At 42.8% G+C, this 21,901-nt stretch overlaps 3 protein-coding genes and 1 long non-coding RNA gene across 7 annotated transcripts in view; 2 read left to right on the forward strand and 2 right to left on the reverse strand.

Annotated features, from left to right (window-relative positions):
• LOC114652525 (zinc finger protein 501-like) overlaps positions 1–21,901 on the reverse strand; it is a 312,019-nt gene that overhangs the window by 244,888 nt on the left and 45,230 nt on the right. The gene's annotated exons all lie outside the window — the stretch shown is intronic.
• LOC114652425 (zinc finger protein 883-like) overlaps positions 1–21,901 on the reverse strand; it is a 281,535-nt gene that overhangs the window by 244,888 nt on the left and 14,746 nt on the right. The window lies entirely within an intron of this gene.
• The window catches only part of LOC114652426 (E3 ubiquitin-protein ligase TRIM16-like), a 1,019,527-nt gene that overhangs the window by 54,799 nt on the left and 942,827 nt on the right, over positions 1–21,901 (forward strand). The window lies entirely within an intron of this gene.
• The window catches only part of LOC127527867 (uncharacterized), a 38,804-nt gene continuing 30,505 nt past the window's right edge, over positions 13,603–21,901 (forward strand). The window contains exons 1-2 of one of the 2 annotated variants that reach the window (XR_007935031.1): positions 13,603–13,728; positions 14,065–14,148. This is a non-coding gene — a long non-coding RNA (uncharacterized LOC127527867). Of the gene's footprint in view, positions 13,729–13,886; positions 13,981–14,064; positions 14,149–21,901 lie in introns of those variants that run through there. The other variant, XR_007935032.1, reaches the window with a different exon arrangement.

Here is a 21,901-nt window from a genome sequence, read left to right on the forward strand (position 1 = left end):
GGGTGGAGCGACACGCCTCTCCCCTAACCCTATAGGCGGTTAGAGCGACAAAGGTGTACCTCGTGGGTGTGGGTATTGTCAATGGGGAGTGATAAGGGCTCGGTTTACAAAAGAAAATCCCTTAAAGGCGGTTTAGAACTTATCAATTATGACGGTGGTCCAGTCCTTCATTACCCCTCCCCAGACCTGGGGGGGGGAACATTTCATAAATCATATTATCATAAACTATATTTTCATCAATCATATTTTGAGGCGGGGCTTAAAGTCAGCAATCATATTTGGGGTGGGGCTTAAGGTCATAAATCATTCATAACACCTCCTGTGACAGTTCCTTTCTGATAGTACTACTCGCGATGTCACGAAAATAAAGAAACAGCGAGTCCATTCAAACTCACAGCCTCCTTGATTTCTGACCTTATGATTAGTTGTCAATATCATATAAATAAAGTCATTTTAAGAAGATGACAAATCTGCTATAGTCAGTTCAATAAACGCACAGTTTAAAATGTTTGCATATACAGAATATAAAACAGAATCTCAATGAAATGGGACACGTGAGGAGTAAGGAATAATATGTGACACTGAGGAATTATAATTCATAATAACTGGAACAATAAAATCTACGACTTCCTAAAACGGACACTGTAAACGTAAGCATTTCAATAACTCATTTAGGAGGCTTGTGTGTTCATTTCAATATCGATTTAAGAGCTCAGTAAGCCACCTGTTGTACTAAACGGCCGCTCAAACAGCACTTAACAGTAAATAGTCTAACAACTCAATATAAGACAATGAAACGAAGAGGCCGCGCCGCATAAGACAATGAAGGCTCACGCTGTCCTGCTGCGTGTTTGGAAGGCGCTGATTGGCTGAAACTGTTTATAGCGAATTGTCCCAAGATGGAAGTGCCGTATACCGATCAGAAATGAAAAGACACATTTAACATTCAACCTACCGACAGATTTTATATACAAGAACTGCCGACTGGGGTCCCTGGGGATCCCAAGGAAAATTTAATATAGCAAAATAATAATAAGAGCAAAACTTATTTCTTATCAGAGCATTATTAGTTATCTAAATAATGTCATCTAAAGAAAAAAAATAATAATTATTATTATTATTATTAATTTAGTAAATTTGCAATTCTGTTGTCCGGGGCTTTATGCCCTTAGTAGGGCCATCCAAGGCAAACTGGTCCTAGGTGAGGGATGAGACAAAGAGTGGTAATACAAACCTCCTATGACGAATAAAAAATCTGGACGGCGTTTTCCCTCGCCCGGACGCAGGTCACCGGGGCCCCCTTCTGGAGCCAGGCCTGGAGGTGGAGCTCGATGGCGACCCATGGGTCTCGGCCGGGCACAGCCCGAAGAGGCAACGTGGGTCCCCCTTCCCATGGGCTTACCACCTATGGGAGGGGCCAAGGAGGTCAGGTGCAGTGTGAGTTGGGTGGTGGCCGAAGGCGGGGATCTTGGCGGTCCGATCCTCGGCTACAGAAGCTGGCTCTTGGGACGTGGAATGTCACCTCTCTGAAGGAGAAGGAGCCTGAGCTAGAGCGTGAAGTTGAGAGGTTCCGGCTAGATATAGTCGGACTCACCTCGACGCACAGCTTGGACTCTGGAACCAATCTCCTTGAGAGGGGCTGGACTCTCTACCACTCTGGAGTTGCCCCCAGTGAGAGGCGCCGAGCGGGTGTGGGTATACTTATTGCCCCCCCTTCAGGAGAGGGGACGGGTCCTCACTGTTGTTTGTGCGTATGCTCTGAACAGCAGTTCGGAGTACCCACCCTTTTTGGAGTCCCTGGAGGGGGTGCTAGAGGGCATACCTTCTGGACTCCCTCATTCTGTTGGGAGACTTCAAAGCTCACGTGGGCAATGACAGTGAGACCTGGAAGGGCATGATTGGGAGGAATGGCCCCCCCCGATCTGAACCCGAGCGGTGTTTTGTTATTGGACTTCTGTGCTCATCACGGATTGTCCATAACGAACACCATGTTCAAGCATAGGGGTGTTCATATGTGCACTTGGCACCAGGACACCCTAGGCCTCAGTTCGAAGATCGACTTCATGGTCGTCATCGGACTTGCGGCCACATGTCTTGGACACTCGGGTGAAGAGAGGGGCGGAGCTGTCAACTGATCACCACCTGGTGGTTAGTTGGCTTCGATGGTGGGGGAGGATGCCAGTCAGGCCTGGTAGGCCCAAACGTGTTGTGAGGGTCTGCTGGGAACGTCTGGCAGAGCCCCCTGTCAGAAGTAGCTTCAACTCCCACCTCCGGCAGAACTTCGACCACATCCCGAGGGAGGTGGGGGACATTGAGTTCAAATGGGCCATGTTCCGTGCCTCTATTGTTGAGGCAGCTGACCGGAGCTGTGGCCGTAAGGTGGTCGGTGCCTGTCGTGGCGGCAATCCTCGAACCAGTTGGTGGACACCGGTGGTGAAGGATGCCGTCAAGCTGAAGAAGGAGTCCTACCGGTCCCTTTTGTCCTGTGGGACCCCGGAGGCAGCTGATAGGTACCGGCAGGCCAAGTGGAATGTGGCTTTGGTGGTTGCTGAGGCAAAAACTCAGGCGTGGGAGGAGTTTGGGGAGGCCATGGAGAATGACTTTCGGACGACTTCGAGGAGATTCTGGTCCACCGTCCGGCGTCTCAGGAGGGGGAAGCAGTGCAGTGTCAACACTGTATATGGTGGGGATGGTGCGCTGCTGACCTCGACTCAAGACGTTGTGAGTCGGTGGGGGGAGTACTTCGAAGACCTCCTCAATCCCATTAACATGCCTTCCAATGAGGAAGCAGAGCCTGGGGACTCAGAGGTGGGCTCCCCCATCTCTGGGACTGAGGTCACCAAGGTGGTCAAAAAACTCCTTGGTGGCAGGGCCCTAGGGGTGGATGAGATACACCCGGAGTTCCTCAAGGCTCTGGATGTTTTAGGGCTGTCTTGGTTGACACGTCTCTGCAACATCACATGGACATCAGGGACAGTGCCTCTGGATTGGCAGACCGGGGTGGTGGTCCACCCTCTTTAAGAAGGGGGACCGGAGGGGGAGTTCCAACTACAGAGGGATCACACTCCTCAGCCTCCCTGGAAAAGTCTATTCGGGGGTTCTGGAGAGGAGGGTCCGTCGGATAGTCGAGCCTCGGATTCAGGAGGAACAGTGTGGCTTTCGTCCTGGTCGCGGAACAGTGGACCAGCTCTACACCCTTAGCAGGGTCCTGGAGGGTGCATGGGAGTTTGCCCAACCAGTCTACATGTGTTTTGTGGACTTGGAAAAGGCATTTCACCGTGTCCCTCGGGGAATCCTGTGGGGGGGTACTCCGGTAGTATGGGGTACCGGACCCCCTGATAAGGGCTGTTCGGTCCCTGTACGATCGGTGCCAGAGCTTGGTCCGCATTGCCGGCAGAAAGTCGAACCCGTTTCCAGTAAGATTTGGACTCCGCCAGGGCTGCCCTTTGTCACCGATTCTGTTCATAACTTTTATGGACAGAATTTCTAGGCGCAGCCAGGGTGTTGAGGGGGTCAGGTTTGCTGGATTCAGGATTGGGTCACTGCTTTTTGCAGATGATGTTGTCCTGTTTGCTTCATCACGCCGTGATCTTCAGCTCTCTCTGGATCGGTTCGCAGCTGAGTGTGAAGCGGCTGGGATGGGAATCAGCACCTCCAAATCCGAGACCATGGTCCTCAGCTGGAAAAGGGTGGAGTGCCCTCTCAGGGTTGGGAGCGAGATCCTGCCCCAAGTGGAGGAGTTCAAGTATCTCGGGATCTTGTTCACGAGTGAGGGAAGAATGGAGCGTGAGATCGACAGGCGGATCGGTGCGGCATCCACAGTGATGAGGGCTCTGCATCGGTCTGTTGTGGTGAAAAAGGAGCTGAGCCATAAGGCAAAGTTCTCAATTTACCAGTCAATCTATGTTCCTACCCTCACCTATGGTCATGAACTATAGACAGTGACCGAAAGAACGAGATCGCGAATACAAGCGGCTGAAATGAGTTTCCTCCGCAGGGTGTCTGGGCTCTCCCTTAAAGATACGGTGAGAAGCTCAGTCATCCGGGAGGGACTCAGAGTAGAGCCGCTGCTCCTCCGCATCGAGAGGAGTCAGATGAGGTGGCTCGGGCATCTGATCAGGATGCCTCCTGGACGCCTCCCTGGTGAGGTGTTCCGGGCACGTCTAACCGGGAGGAGGCCCCGGGGAAGACCCAGGACACGCTGGAGGGACTATGTCTCTCGACTGGCCTGGGAACACCTTGGGATTCTCCCGGAAGAGCTAGAAGAAGTGGCCGGGGAGAGGGAAGTCTGGGCATCTCTGCTCAAGCTGCTGCCCCCGCGACCCAACCTCGGATAAGTGGAAGAGAATGGATGGATGGATGGATGGATGGATGGGCGCTTTTTTTCCCACCTAGAAGACGTCTCTTGAGATCCGTTTAATCGCCTCGTTGATTGCATGTCCTCCCAGGTAGTTTCAATCCCCACTTCCTGCACCGAGTCATCTCCCCTTTTATGAGTGACTGTGTTAGTCGCCGTACTTCGTACAGGTCTTTGAACGCACTGAATACTTGTAACTGGTGTCGCCAGTCGGCTACTTTCGACAGGGAATGGAAGCAATTGTCGAGTAACAAAAATTATTTGTAAGTGATTTCGCATTGAAGAAATAGTAAAAACTTGATCACTTGGGTCAATACCTAAAGAAATACACACAGCAAATGCAATTGCGAATACACCAGAATCTGTATGATTTAATTGTTGCTGTGCGTCTTCATAAACTATGGGAGGTTTGTAAGGAAACAAAGCCTGCTGATCTGCTCCCATTTCATCTTACAGTACTCTACGACCCGTAACTGATCTGATGTTCATACTAACCTGGCTTATGGCTTATGGCTCCGGGGCGATCACACCTGAAATTACCAAGCGTTACTGTTTATGGCTGTGTATTGGAACATCCAAATCCTGCTTCCTCCTCCTGCTGCTTGCTATCGCCGCTCACTTACGTTACCACACCCGCCTGTCCTACCGGCTGCGTTGTGCTGTGCTGCTTCTACACTGCTATCAGCTAAGTATCACTCACTATTGTAGCGCTTTGAGTACTGAGAAAAGCGCTATATAAATGTAATGAATTATTATTATTTATTATTAAACACTAAAGTACAAAAACGAAGTAGAAAGTAACACTAAACCGCAACATCGCCGGGAACACCGGCACACCGCGTCTACTAAACACTAAGAAACACTAAAGGAAAAAATACTAATCAGTAAGTACCGCGTCTACTAAACAGTAAATCAGTAAAGGAGAAAGGACTAACCACTATGGAAAAAGAACGGCATGACTACGTCAGCTACGGAGCTCAGCTCGGAGCGAAATGAAGTGAATGAAATGAGGTGACTGCGGTGGGTTGGCGCCCTGCCCGGGATTGGTTCCTGCCTTGTGCCCTGTGTTGGCTGGGATTGGCTCCAGCAGACCCCCGTGATCCTGTGTTCGGATTCAGCGGGTTGGAAAATGGATGGATGGATGGATGGATGAAATGAGGTGAATGGGAGGGGAGATGATCACGTGACTCCAACACCCGCCTTAATTCTCCGTCCCTCCACAAACACAGCCACACGGATCACAACTCTCCTTTAGATAGATAGATAGATAGATAGATAGATAGATACTTTATTAATATAGATATAGATGAATTATTATTATTATTACGGTTTTGTGCTCATACTTTCTCCTTTGATATATTTGTTTCTATATTATTAGGATTAGGGATTTGTAATCAGTCTTTCTCTGTAGGTTTCTGGGATGTGTTTTTAAGATTCGGATCTCTTAATACATTTTTAAGATTGAGGTCCAAGGCAGGCCTTGTGCAGCGATGAGGGATGATGTTTGGTGTCATTGAACAAAATGGCGTTGTGCTGAAAAGGAAAGTATGGAGTTTCAACACATAAAGTTGAGCTCATTTCAGAAGGGAGAACCCCCCTGTGGCCATCCTGGACAAAGCTGAGTGACATTTTCTAGCTCTGTTGTTTTACATTAGGTGGCCATTAAAGACACTGACATAAAAAGAGAACCCAAACTGTAGAAGTGTGTTTGAAAATAGATTGATTTGACTACTTCATGGCCTGCACTACCATATAATATGTCAGCTCATAAGTCCAGTCAATTCCCAGCATTCCCCTGCAGTCCCTGTCACTGTTTATTAACAATAAAAACTGCCACTCAGATGATGGATTTTACCAGGTCTAGATTATGGACTCAATAAACATCAATACATCCATTATCCAACCCACTATATCCTAACTACAGGGTCACGGGGGTCTGCTGGAGCCAATACCAGCCAACACAGGGCGCAAGGCAGGAAACAAACCCTGGGCAGGGCGCCAGCCCATCACAGGGCACACACACACCCACACAGACCAAGCACACATTAGGGACAATTTAGAAATGCCAATGCACCTAACCTGCATGTCTTTGGACTGTGGGAGGAAACTGGAGTACCAGGAGGAAACCCATGCAGACACGGGGAGAACATGCTAACTCCACACAGGGAGGACCTGGGAATCCAATCAGATAAGCCTTTGTATCGTCTGCCATGCGTGTGTGTGACAGAATATTCTAAGTTATGTTTTACCTAATTTCTTATGTACTTCATATTTGTTCTATTTTAACTGTAGCTCAATTATAATACAAGTTTAAGAACTAAACTAAGATCCCACAATGCCATCTTCACAGTTTCCATTCTTCTTCTCTTTTCTTTTTATTTTCAGCTCATGAAGCTCCAGTTTTCACCCTGCAGCCTCCTGAACCTCAGAGCAGAGACGACTTTTTAAAATGTGAGTTTGTGCTTTGACTTAATGGATCATCACAATAAAAATCATTGAAGTTTTAATAGAGCAGGACAGGCTTAGGATATGAAAGTCTGAGTGTTGTGCGACTGAGGGGCTGAGAGTGATGGGGGTCCTGTGACTGGTGCATTACGGGATAGAGAGACTCAGGCAGTGAATCACCAAAGCTGTCTGTCTGTGGAGTCTTGATGTGTCCAAAAATATACAAAAAGGAAACAAAAAAATAAAATACACGTCATGGGGTGCACTTAGTTTTACACAGGACTATATATACAGACACAGAATTAGTTTAAAAATGAAGCACAACTGTATGTGAAATAAGTTAAAGACAAAAGTCCTCATCATCCTTCATTCTTTACTCCACAGAGCAGACACTTTGCTTTGGGTTAAAAATTTAAACAAATTAAAATGGCTGAGGAAATTATTGGGGATCCTTAGAAGTTCAAAGACCTCACTGGACTGTGGTGACATCTCAAGCTGACTGATTCCTCTAATGAGTGTCACCGGGGTCTTCAGTCACTCAGTCAAGTCCTCACTCTGCTGTGTTGTGTTATTGTGTGCCTCACACTGAACGAGGACAAAAGAAGAGGAGGAGATGAAGAAGGTCACAGCCAAGGGTGGTCAAGGTGAAGACTACAAGACCACCTCCACAGAGCTTCATGTTCCAGTGAGCACAGCTGCTAATATTCTCAAGATGTTTGAGGCTCTACAGGACTGTAGCCCACCTCACTGATGAGACCACCAGAGTAAAGCTGACCTCAGATTGAACAGAAGGAGAGTTTAAATGGTGGAGAAAAAACAAGTAAACATCAAGAGAGACTCAGGCTGACCATTGAGATGATTTTACTAAAAAGTTAAGAGGACCAAGAATGGCAGAAATGAAGACACTGGAATGTTGAGAATTGTCTGCTGTGAGCCCTGAACTGAATTCAAGTCAACATCCATGGACAGAGCTGAAGGTCACAGCTGGGAGAAAAAGGCCATCAGACGTCAAGAAGAGTGGGCCGGGTGGGCAGTGAGAGGAGCAGAAGTCTCATCCAGAGCCACAGGAAGGGCTTGATGGCAGTTATTACCTCAAGATAATGAGTGACAAAACATGAGGTGAGGGTCTGAATCACTTTGTGTGAGCCACCAGAATTTGGTTTATTGTTTCAAATAATCTGTGAAGTCAAAATACAAAGAAAGAGTCTGCTGTGTGGAATAAGAATGGCGGGTGACAGTCACCAGGGTCAGTTTACACTTATTTGACTGAAAAGTGGGATTCGTGTTTCAAAAGCGGAAGGGGACCAAAACTACTGGGGGCATCTCGGTGATACAAACAGTAGAGAGACAGACGTGAAAGGTGCTATATAATATAGAGATATTAAAGTCACTATAAATGATGTGATAGATGGACAGAGCAAAGAGAAAGAAAGAATATGACACATAAAAATGAAAGGCACTATATAAGAGAAAGATGAGAAGTGAGCTAAAATAATAAATAATAGGAAAGACATTATAACAGTGAGAGAGAAAATGACAAATAGGAAAAGGAGTTAAAGACAAATACAGTAGACAGACGTGACAGACACTATAATAGATAGATATACTGTATTTATTGATTTGATCCATCAACATTTTCATTAATAAAAGCTGTATGTGTGAAATACTGGATGTCATCAACTGAACGGTATGTGACAGCCAAGAAATGTAACATTTTTGAATAACTTTTGAGTTTGAGACAATCGTGATTGTTCTTAAACCTTTTTTGTGCAACATTTAAGTAGATTAACTTAGATTGGCATAAAAACAAACTGTCTTTGAGTCGTTTGAGACAGAGATTGTCAAAACATTAGAAACTTTATTATTTAAAAAAAAACAGACGTAACTCAAACAAGATTAAAGAGTCTGAGCGAATTCATCCATCATATTGACAGCCAGCCAGTCAGGTGTATTTTACAATCACGTGATGTGAAACTCCCATTGAATTTTATAATAAATAGGCCTCATCTCAGAAGAAGAAGAAGATGAAGAGAACAGAATGACGTCAGCAGAGGACACCAGCCACGTGCTACCGCTGTCATGTGATCGTCAGCCCAGCATCTCATGAACAACTTCGAGTGATCGATAAATGCTAAGGACGAAGAGCTCAGTCCAGTAATGATGAGTGTGTTAAAGTCAAACATTCACTGGTGATAAATGGCTGATAGCCGGGGATGTTGAGCCTTTGTATGTCTGAATATATTCTTGGAGACCAAAGGTGATATTTAGGTGTGAGATATATCGGAGACATCTCCTGTTGTTCGTGCCTATGCTAAGTAAGTCTCTCAGAGTGCTGGGTAGAGCGGACTGTGCTTGTGTTATTCAGATGGCACTCGTGTGTGTTAAAGTGCTGTGAATAACGTGCTGTGTGTACGTCTGTCATACGGTACTTGTGTGCTGAGGGTCTGTGTGTCTGCGTATGTCTCTGTCTGTGTGTGTTCATCTTAAAGTGCGACAGGAGACCAACACGGTAACGAACTTGACGAGCACACTGACCCTTAAAGAAAAGAGGTAAAGGGTAAGGAGAGGGAAATCCCACAATAATACAGCCTCGAAGTGACACTTCAAACATCTGTACTTTGAAAGATCGACACAGCGTCGACACGTCAGTATTGAGCAGCCCACCACTACTTGCAACACCCTGGAATTGTGATACGGTCAATAAAAAATGAAAGGTCTGTGAACATCGTTGGAAGAAATGACTTTCACCGCGGACAATGTAGACGTCTTAAACTAGAAGACAAATGTACAGTTTGTGAGTATAAAATCTGTGGAGGAGAAGGGAGTTTGAAAGAATTCACCCTAAGTGTCTGGAAACTTCTGACGTCAACTGTTTACAACCCCAAATTAGAAGAAGATGGGATGGGATGGAAAAGGCAAATAAAAAAACAGAAAAGCGGAGATTCTTAAATGTACTTGGACTTTGATTTCATGGCAGACAGTATGAAGCCAAGATATTTCATGTTCTGTCTGCTCAACTTCATTTCATTTGTTATTATACATCCATTCCTGCATTTCAGGCCTGCAACAGATTCTAAAAACAAATTAGGGCCAGTAATGAGGTGAAATAATTAAATAATGATGTGATTTCAAACAGGTGATTGTCATCATGATTTGTACTCACAAAAGGCTGAGTCTCTGAGGAGCAAAGATGAGCAGAGGATCTCCAGTTTGTCAACACACGAGTGAGAAAATGATTGAGATGTTTAAAAACAATGTTCATTAAAGAAAGAGTGGAAGGGATTTGCAAATCTCTCCCTCTGTGGTGTGTAATTTCATTAAATTGTTCAGCAATCAGAGGAATTTCACTGTTCAGAGCAAGGACGTGCACGTCCTAGCAACACAGTCAAGTAGGATAAAGCTACAAAATGGCAAGAGGCCACACTTAACAATTTAGCAATAAAAACAGTTTATTAATTGTCAATTCATTATTAACACCAAATGCTCATGTATTAATAATCTCTAATGTACAAGGACTACAAGAACTCAAAGTAAAGAAGCAGAAAAAAACATTTAAACAAAATATCAAGAACGTTCACATTGTAACAGGCCTGGCTCATCTTTGATTAACTCTGCTGGCTATCAGATGAAACGCAGAAAGCAAGCTGATGAAATGTCGGCTAACAGGAGCACCGCAGAACAATCCCACCACTCAGGTGAGTCCTTCTGAATGAAGACAGACCAGGGAGGGCAGCTGGCTTTGTTTACGTCTTACAAGTCTGTCCTTCTCAGAGTGCCATCCACTTTGTGCTCCAGTCCCAAACTCCAAATGTGCTACGGGGTGCAGTGGGGTTGCCGATCTGGAAGTGGCACTCTATACAGGGCTGATGAATGGTGCCATAAAAATCAGCAAAAGTGATTGATCACAAATGTCACATTACGTGTTTGTGTGATCTTTGTGATGACATTACAGTTTTAGAACATTCTAACTGTTAAATAACAGACTTATTCAGTGCATGGTCACAGATTTGAAATCAAAAACACATGAACTCTGAAGTCTGCATGTCACGGCTCTCCTCAACAGTCCACTCAGGAGTGACTGACAGGTCTTTCCACCAATCAGCTTTCTTCTGTTGTTTTCAGTTGGTACCTGTCTTTTCTGTGCTGTCCTTTCTGATTTTGTCCACATCACCTCTGCCACTGAGCGTATTTCATCGATGTCACCTCTTCATTTTGTGGTTTACACTTTTTATATTTTTCTACCTTCTTGCATTTCATGTCCAATGTAACCTTTTTAGATAAATCCTTGTAAGAGTCAAGCTATACTCACACATTAGAGGACATTAATGAAATGAAATGAAAGAGTGTGGCCAAAAAATGAAACAAACTTACAAAATACAGAAAGTCCAAGCAGAGTGAACCAACGACAAGTAGTGAGGGGTCAAATGTGACCTTCAGCGGTGGGGGTACAGAAGGGGCCACTTCTGCTTTTTGGAGTTTTCTGTCAAGTAAATGAAGCTGAAGCTTTGTGTAGCTGACACTCTCTCAAAGCAGAGCTTTCTAATCGTCCATCCTGCTGTTGGAGTTTATTGAGCTCCTGTGGCCTCCACCTTGTAGTCTCGACGTGAAGAAATGTTGTCTTGGGTATCGATATGAAGAAGGTGCTGAACTCAAACTGAAACCTGAACCAACACATTCAGAGTATACAGCGTCCTTCACACACCACCCCAAGATATACTGACATGGAGCAAAGTAACATCCGTTATATTTTTAGGTTAATTTATCAAATGAACAGCTGGGTCAGCAGAGATCTCTGTGTGTTTCTGCTTTGTCTTCCCTTTTTCTCTTATATGTCAGAAAATAAAATCAGTTCATTTCATTTACATTGTGTTCTTTGCATTCATTGTGGTGTCCCATTTCTTGTAACATTATTATTGTTATTTTAAATATTATTCCTTCTACACATTAATTGATATTCTTCACAGCTGTGGTCCCCCGTGCTAACCCTAACATGCTGTTGTGACTCCTCTTCAGGTCTTAAACATTTCTCTTTGAACCCTGAATGTTTCATTTTATTTGTATTTCGATCTTCTTAAATTCTCACTTTTGGACTCACCCTTGACACACAGCTGATGAATGTGTTTGGTTTGTAAAGGTCTTATTATTTATAAATGATAACCTAAATTAGTGTCAAAGTCTTATAAAGCCCCTCTCCATTGGTCTGTCATGTGACGGCTCTCTTTTTAGTCTCCTGTCCTCCTCGACTGTCCCTCCCCAGTATCTGATTGGACAGCATTGGCTGTCAGCTGACGTCACTAAATGACTTCTTCATTATCAGGGCTAAGAACGGCTGTCTGCACTCAGCACAGGTGTCAGCCATCAGATGACATCCCAGAGACGGTACAAGCTCATTGCTACTCAGATAAGGCCCCATCTCCAAAGCTCCGAAACAAAAATTTTCTCCTCGTTGTCAGTGGCACCTCCTGGTAGTTGGCACTGCACTGTGGATTTGATTTGATTTCACTTCTCCATTTTTATTATTACATTGAACTTTTTTTCAGTTGTGTTCTGTGGTTGAAGTTGTTATCACCACACAGTACAGTTGCTGCCTCATTCTGTTGTCTGCTGTTTGTATTGTTCACCATCTTATGTCACAGCACTGGTGCAGAGATGATCAGTCCCTGTATGGGTGACGTCCTTGCAGTACAGTTTATGAGTCCTTCATGAAATCTTATGTGTTGTTGATAACGGCTGATACAGGAGGACCACTTTCAACATTCAGAACAGCTAAGATGCTTACCACACGTAAGCCATTCATTTATGACGATGAAGGCCACAGCTGTCTGAAAAGCGTTAACCGCATATAAGTTGCGGAAGAAGATTCTTGCTGTTTGTGAAATATGTGTTGTATTCCAGTGTGAGTTCATATGTGGCTTTGAGGTTACCTTACATCTAGGATATGTTTGCCACTTTCCATGTTTTCTCCACTGTTCTTATGTATGTATTAACTACTTTAAACAGAAGTCCTTTAAAGCATTCAGAAATTTTTTCTTCTTCATTTTGCCTGATGATCCAATGTAAAGATCATTTGTCATTTGTGGAACAGGCTTTACTCCAATATGACTTTGTGTGTGTCTCTGAAAACTTTTTTATGGAATAGTGCCCTTTACCACATTCAGAACAGGTGTACTGTTTCTCTCCAGTGTGGATCCTTCTGTGGCACCTGAGTGCGCTTGGATGTGAGAATCGTTTGCCACACTCTGGACAGCAGTAAGGTTTCTCTCCATAGTGAATTCTCATGTGATCTTTAGGAGTCCTGCTGTCTGAGAAAGCTTGCCACAGTCAGAACAGCTTTGTTTCTTACTAGAATGAATTATTTTATGTTTGTGAAGAGAACTGTTATATGACAATCGCATTCCACATTCAGTACAACTTTAAGGCTTCTCTCCAGTAAGACTTCTCCAATGTATATAAAGAGAACTGAGATGTGAGAATTGTTTGCCACATTCCAAGCAAAGGTGAGGTTTCTCTCCGGTGTGAGGTCTGATGTGACTTTTTAGGGTGCTTTGTTGTGAGAACTGCTTATCACATTCAGGACAACAATAAGGTTTATCTCCAGTATGAGTGCTGATGTGGCACTGAAGTGTGCTTAAATATAAGAATTGCTTCTCACATTCAGAACAGCAATGAGATTTTTCTTCAGTATGGATTTTGGCATTTTAGTGAAGACATTTCTGGTTTGTATAACATTTGCCACATTCAGAACATACATGCTGTATTTTCACTTTAGTGGGAGTTTGTGTGTTTACTTGAAAATAACTAATGTTTAAAACCTTTTTCCACATTGAGAACAGCAATATAACTTCTCTCCAGCATCAATTTCTGTGTGCCTTTGAAAACTGCGTTTGTCAGAAAAATGTTTGGCAAAATTCTTGGACAATAATGAGGTTTTTTAACTGTGTGGATTCTTCTGTGCCTCTGAAGATAGCTGATATGTGAGAACGACTTACCACATTCTGAACAGCAATGAGGTTTTTCTCCTGTGTGTATTCTTCTGTGTCTATGAAGACCACTTCTCATTGAGAACGACTTACCACATTCTGGACAACAATGAGTTTTTTCTCCTGTGTGTATTTGTCTGTGTTCCTGAAGATCACTTCTCCTTAAGAACGACTTACCACATTCTGGACAGCAATGAGGTTTTTTTTCTGTGTGGATTTTTCTGTGCTTCTGAAGATAGCTTATACATGAGAATGACTTATCACACTCTGCACAGCAATGAGGTTTTTCTCCTGTGTGGATTCTTCTGTGCTTCTGAAGATAGCTTCTACTTGAGAACGACTTACCACATTCTGGACAGCAATGAGGTTTTTCTCCTGTGTGGATTCTTCTGTGCTTCTGAAGATACCTTATACATGAGAATGACTTATCACACTCTGGACAGCAATGAGGTTTTTCTCCTGTGTGGATACTTCTGTGGTCCTGAAGATGGCTACTCCTTGAGAACAACTTACCACATTCTGGACAGCAATGAGATTTTTCTCCTGTATGGATTTTTCTGTGCCTCTGAAGACTGCTTATCATTGAGAATCGTTTGCCACTTTCTTTACAGCAATGAGGTTTCTCCTCTCCAGAGTGAATTTCTGTGTGTTTGTTAAGATTCTTGATCTTTGGGAAATGCTTGCCACATTCATTACAACAATATGTTTCTTCTCCAGTGTGAATCTTCATACGCTTATTAAGATTACTTTTGTGTGTGAATTGTTTGCCACATTCCAACCATTTATTTCCAGTGTGAATTTCTTTCTCCACTTGCTGTCGATCAGTTTTGATGGCTTCTGTCTGTGTTACTCCAGTAGCAGGGAGAGAACTGCACTGCAAAAAGGCTGTTGTCTGGTTCTCTGATCTTCTTGCTGATTTCTTCATACCTTTCTCATTGTATCGAAGAGAGGGCTGACCAAAAGAAGGTGGAGAGAAGCTGCAATTCTTCTGTAAATCTGAAATAACACAAACATTTTAGCTATTTTTTTCCTGACACCTTTATCCAAAGTGACTTACAACATTTGAGACACAATTGGTTATTTGAGAGCCAATCTTAGAAAGTACTGCTTTAAGCTTCAAGTTAAATTCATACTAATATAAGTTTCTTTCCTAGTCATAGACAATGGTATAGTTTCCCGCTCTAAGGTAGTATGAGATAGAACTTTCTTGCTATCATTGAGATTCAGTGTGTTAATTGAGTCAGTTGTTGTTTAGAACTGGTCTAAACAGAAATGTTTAGAAGTGATTTTGTAAAGATTATTAATAAAACAATATTTATAAGCTTTGAACTGAACTTTAAAGAAGAACTTTTCTTTTTTTTTTTTTGCTATATCAATTTTGACTTTTTTGTGTGAACTGTTTTATTTTTAATTTTTACTAAAGCTTTTAAAAACAAAGATATTTTGTCTGTGTAATCATTTCAGCGCATCAGACTTTTGCTGAATCCCTTTATGTATGTTAGAGCTGCCAAACTTTGGTAATTTGGGAAAAACACTTCTACACTTTTCGTCAGAAAACTTGCCATCTGGAGGGTTTGACCTTGAACTGCAAACTACCATCTGAGAACTGAGGACGCTTGTGCTCTTGAACTCACCAACGAAAGATAAGAAACTGAGTTAGTGTGAGGCACTGTGCTCGTATCTTCTATCTCTGAATAGTCGTAAATGAAACCAAGGTCGCCGTACCTGAACTTGAGAAGATTTCAGAGACTGTAATATTATATGAGGCATTGTGGATAATCGCTTGTGCTTTTGCCCGAGTCATGGAAGCCTCACTGTAAAGAAGTTATCTGATTTGCTGAAGTGTCCCAATTGTGATGAAGCAGTTTGTCTGGAAATGTGCTGTCAAAAGAGACTCACACTTACTGTGAACATGGCGACGTCCAAGCTTAGTTCAAGTGAAGTTACCAGGAGTAATCCGAGTACGGACTCAAAGCCAGAGAATGTGCTTGTGGATCTTACAGATCACTTAAATAAAAGGCAAGATCGACTTTCTAAGCTTAAGACTGAAAGCGAAATCCTTAAAAACATTCTGGAAAACCACAGTGAAGTAGCGCAGCTGTTTGAAATCTTTTGTGAGATGCACAGTCAAAATGAAGAGATGAATAAAACAGTAATATCCATGCTAAGTAAAGAAACCGTAATTAACAAATCGAAAACAACATTCGCAGAAAATTCTAAGAAATGGGACCAATTTAGTGACACTACAGCAACATGGCTGAAAGATACAAAGAGGAAGCTCCAGTTTCTGTTCCTCCTGCGCCACATGGTGAAGTACCACATAGACAAGTCCCTTTATTCACAGGTGACCCATTGGCTTACACAGACTTTATCAGAGCCTTTCATCATGCTGTAGGTAAAGTGATAGAAGACCCACAAGATAAACGAGATTATAGTAATCCCTCACTTATCGCAGGAGATAGGTTGCAAGGCCGACCATGATAACTGAATTTCCGCGAAGTAGGGACACCATATTTATTTAACGTGTATTTGGACGTTTTAAACCCTCCTTGTATTGTTTACAACCCACCCTTTACTCTATTAATAACAGGGACAACTGCTAAGCAATATGATATCAGTAGATAAGTTTACACTTACTGTATAGCGAAGTACACGTAGCAGCTTGTAGGCGGTCATGATGTCGTCGACCTTGTTGCAAAGATTCCTAAAGCAGATTCCATCCAGACTACTGCCTTATCACGTCCACTTGCAACTCGTTTTGCGCCCTGGTTAAAGGACACTGCGGCCGTAGATCTTATATGCTTTTTCCTCCTTTTTAAATAAAAAGAATCGTGGACTCATTGATGCCGTAATGGTGTCTGCAGCGGTGTAGCTGTTCCCTTCCTTCAACATATCCAAAACTTTTACCTTTTCTGCAATCATTTGCTTCTTCTGTTGGCGCTTGGACACGGCCCCTGAAGCAGTAGCATGTTAATGCTGAATGAGTGAGATGAGACTTCCTAGTTAATGCAGCACTACGTCACTGAGCCAATCAGCACACAGGAATTTAACTGCGTGCTCTGATTGGGTAGCTTCTCAGCCATCTGCCAATAGCATCTCTTGTATGAAATCAACTGGGCAAACCAACTGAGGAAGCAAGTACCAGAAGTACAAAGACCCACTGTCCGCAGAAACCCGCGAAGCAGCAAAAAATCCGCGTTATATATTTAGATATGCTTACATATAAAATCCGCGAAGTCGTGAATACGCGAAAAGTGAACCGCGAAGTAGCAAGGGATTACTGTACTTGATTCAATACACAAGAAGTCCTGCTCAGGAAACGATTAAGTGTTGTGCACGATTGTCAACAAGTCACGGCTATGAAAAGGCCAGAAAGCAACTTGAGAGTTACTATGGTAACCACATATTTACAGTTGATGGATACATAGATAAAGCATTGAAGTGACCTCAAATAAAACAAAACGACGGAGAGACATTGAGAGACTATATCACCTTTCTTGATAACTGTATGGACGCAAGGAACTGGGATGAATTCAACAGCAATCAACACATCTGTACTATCATCACAAAGCTCCCACACTCCTCACAAGATAAGTGGCGAAATACAGCCTTTAAACTTGAAGGAAGAGAAGACAAAGAGGCAGATATTTACGATCTAACTGTCTTTATACATTGACAGGCTAGGATGTTAATGCATTCTGTTTATGGAAAGGCCCCACAAGGTAGCACAGAGAAAAAGAGAAAGGAGCGACAAGACTAACTTTCCTCTGAAGAGCAGTCAGAGATCAGGAAGTGTCTTCACTACAAGTATTACTGACGCTACTGGAAAGGGGACTCGAGAAACCTCAGTCAAAAAGACTGTTACTGATGTCTGTGCATTTAAAAAGCCTTGTATATTTTGAAGTGTACTCTTTCTGAATTTAGTAAAATCAAAGATCTGTCACATAAAGAAAGAATTGACATTTTAAAATCTAAAGGTTTATGTTTTCACTGTCTTAAACAGGGGCATCTTGGTAAGAACTGCAAAGAAAGGATGAAATGTCAGACATGTTCTTTGTAGCACCCAGATATCCTGCACATCAAAAAAGTGGTTGGAGCGACATCTTCAGCTATAGCCAGTGTGGCAACATCTACTGACGGGGAAGCTGAGACTGGAACTTGTGCTTTTACTGGGGCCGGTGAAGAGTGCGCACTGTACAGTATGTGGTTACTGTTAAGATAAAATCTAAGAAGAGCGAGAGGTATGTAGAAACATACGCCTTAATAGACCGTGGTAGTACAGTAACAGTTTGTACTCAAAAGCTCCAGAGACAGTTACACCTTCACAAGATGAACACAAGTGTTATTCCAAAGTACAAGTAATTATGATGATGATCCAAAAATGCTAACTAAATGCTCTGTCTTATCAGATTTGCAAGTCTGTGATCTCAATGATGATGAATATATTGATTGACCAAAGGTCTATACACAGGTCTTCATTCCAGTGAACAGAGAAAGCACTCCACTACAAGAGGATATTGAGAAGTGAGCATATCTTATCTCGTATTGACTCTGAAGTTGATCTTTTAATAGGAATCAACAACCCAGAAATCTTCAAGCAGTCACGAATCATACCTACCCAAGGAGGTGGACCTCATGTTGTGAAGACTACAGTTGGATGGGTGGTCTGTAGGCCATACAAAGAGACAGATGACCTTTGTAAACAAACTGGTAAGCTGCCCAAACATTCAATCAATCAAATGTCAATAACAGAGATTGAAGATATGTTGCTGTAACAGTATAACACAGATTTTACAGAGTGCAGCTCTGAAATGTCACAGGAGGACATCAAGTTCATGCGCATAGCCTCAATCTACGAGATTGGTAGGTGGCCACTATTGCTTAAATTTGCTTTTGAAGGATGAAACACTAAAAATGCTGAACAATCGCTGAGCAGCGTGCTATTGGGCTCAAGAGAAAAGTGAGCAAAAATTCAGGTGTCCATGAAGACTAAAAGCCTTCATGAAAGACATTATTGACAAGGGTTAAAGTACCCAAAGAAAGCCTCCATTGCAATGAAGGCAGGGTGTGGTACATCACACATCACGGTGTGTATCATCCAAAGAAAAATAAGATTTGAGTGGTCTTTGATTGCACAGCCGTCTACCAGGGGACTTCACTTAACGAACAATTATTAAAAGGTTCTGACCTAACATGCTCATTGGTGTCCTTACGAGATTTAGAAAGGAGCCAGTAGCACTAATGGCACACATTAAGGTAATGTTCTACCAAGTTAAAGTCCCAGATAAAGACACTGATTTCTTACACTTTTATGGTGGCCTGAAAGTAACCTAAGCAAAGACGTGGAAGAATTCAAAATGACAGCACATCTTTTTGGTGCTACTTCTTCAACCAGTTGTGCTTCTGAAGATGCCAGAGGTACATTTCCTGAGGAAGCTGTTAGCACCGTACTCAATAACGTCTATGTAGATGACTGCTTAAAGTCAGTGGCAACAGAAGAACAAGCAATAAAGCTGGCAAAGGACCTCCAAGTGCTATGCCATAGATGTGGGTTTCATTTGACCAAGTGGGTGAGTAACAACAGCAGTTTCATTGTCTATTCCTGAAGAAGACAGAGCTCATGAACACAAGGACTTAGACTTGAGCCACAGTCTGCTTCTCTGGGTGTCCAGTGGTGTACAGAAATGGACAGTTTCAAATTTCAAATTAAGTTACAAATCAAACCCGCTACAAGGCAAGGTATTCGGTCTGTTAGCTCAGTTTATGATCCCATTGGCTTTCTAGCACCTGCCATACTGCCAGCAAAGCTTATTCTAAGAGACTTGAGAAAAGACAAGTTTGGGTGGGATGAAGAAGTAGAAGTCAAACAAATTCAGAAATGAAAAAAATGGATGGATGACTAACAGTTATTAGCTGACTACAATGTGAACAGATGCGTCAAACCTGCACGGTTTGGAACCATAAAGTCAGCACAAATGTATCATTTTGCAGATGCCAGTGAAGATGGATATGGCACTGTCACTTACCTTATCTTAAGCAACGAACAAGGCATAAAGCATTGTTCATTCCTGATGGGCAAGCCAAGAGTTGCACCATTGAAGCAAGTCACGATTCCAACATTGGAGCTGACACCAGCCATTATGGCTGTCAAAATCCTAAAAGGTGAGCTTCAAATGCTCTGAGAAGAATCTACATTTTGGACCGACAGCAGCACAGTGCTAAAATACATTTGAAATGAAAGCACTCGATTCAAGACCTTTGTTGCCAGCAGAATCTCCGTGATCAGAGATCATTCACAACCTTCACAGTGGAGGTACGTCACATCTGCCCTTAACCCGGCTGATCAAGCATCTAGAGGGCTAAGCATAGAAAGCTTTCTGAAAAGCACCACATGATCACAGGGTCCAAGTTTCTTATTGAAACGTGAATGAGAGTGACCAAAAAGACCAGATCAACTGAATGAGTCATTCATTGAAGATGAGCCAGAAGTTAAAACTTGTGTAGTCAACATGACAAGAGTAGAGGAGCCCATCAACAAACTAATCTCCTACTTTTCAGATTGGCATCGCTTGAAGAAAGCAGTGGCTTGGCTCCTCAATTTTAAAGACATACTGATGCACTTAAAAATGAAAGAAAACATTTCAACTAGAAGTCAGTCAATCTAAAAATAATTCAGAAGAATAACAAACACTCATCATGGAGGACATGGAAAGGTATAAACGGACTTTAAAACCAAGCCTGATTTCTACAGAGGACTTGGCTAAAGCTGAAACAGAACTTATCCGCCTCAGTGAAATGCAAGAATTTCCAGAAGAATTAAAGGCTTTAAAGAAAAAAGTTTGTGTTAAAAAGAAAAGCCAGCTCTTCAAACTTGACCCGATCATACAAGATGGAGAACTGAGAGTTGGAGGAAGACTCAACAAAGCTGCACTGCCTGAAGAAGCTGAACATCCTGCAATTCTTCACAAGCATTTACATATCACTTCTCTCATATAGCAGCACATTCACAAAGAAATCAGACATTGTGGGCACAACTATACACTCTCACAGTTACCAAAGAAATACTGGATACCTCAAGCAAACTCAGCTATCAGAAAAATCATTTCAAAGTGAACAACATGCAGAAGATTCAATGAGAAAACAGGTGAGCAAAAAATGGCAGATTTGCCAGAAGACCGCCTGGTACAACAACCAACAACCATTCACCAATGTCGCAGTTGATTATTTTGGTACCTTTCACGTCAAAAGAGGATGAAGTCTGGTCAAGAGGTACGGAGTAATCTTCGCTTGTCTAACAACCAGAGCTGCCCACATAGAGACTGCACTCAGCTCAGACTCTGATTCTTGTATCCAGGCCATTCGCAGATTCATGTGCAGAGGAGGACAAGTTAAAATCATCCACTCAGATAAGGAACAAACTTCATTGGAGCAGAAAGAGAGCAATAGATTTTCAATCCACCATCAGCCTCTCACCAAGGTGGAGAGTGTGAGAAACAAATCAGAAACATAAGAAAGATTTTAAACTCAACACTAAACTAACAAACACTCGATGATGAAAGTCTCCAAACAGTGACATGTGAAGTGGAATCAATTATCAATAACAGACCCCTCACTAAGACATCAGATGACCCAAATGACTTGGAGCCACTCACACCCAATCACTTGCTGCTACTGAAGACACAACCTGACATGCCTCCTGGGCTCTTCTCTACAAACGACCAGAACAATCGAAGATGCTGGAAGCAAATTCAATATATGGCTGATCTGTTTTGGAGAAGATGGTCTAAAGAGTATCTGCCAATACTTCAAGAACATCAAAAATAGATAACAGCAAAAAGAAATTTTGAACCAGGGGACTTTGTTTTAATTGTAGATGATGTTGTACCCCACAATTCCTGGGTAATGGGCCGAGTCATCAAGACAATGGCAGATGCCAAAGGTGCAGTCAGAAGAGTTTGTAGGGCCCTGTGATTTCCATGATGCAGAAAACACGGATGGAATCACAGAATTAACGCATTAAAACTGATTTTAGATTTAAAAACGGAAATGTGCAGAATTTAGAGACTGAAGGGGTGACTGTTACAAAACTTCCTAATAAATTAAACGATTCAATAATCTG

This window comes from Erpetoichthys calabaricus, chromosome 5 (genome assembly GCF_900747795.2).
Source record: "Erpetoichthys calabaricus chromosome 5, fErpCal1.3, whole genome shotgun sequence".
NCBI classification, from domain to species: Eukaryota; Metazoa; Chordata; class Cladistia; order Polypteriformes; family Polypteridae; genus Erpetoichthys; species Erpetoichthys calabaricus.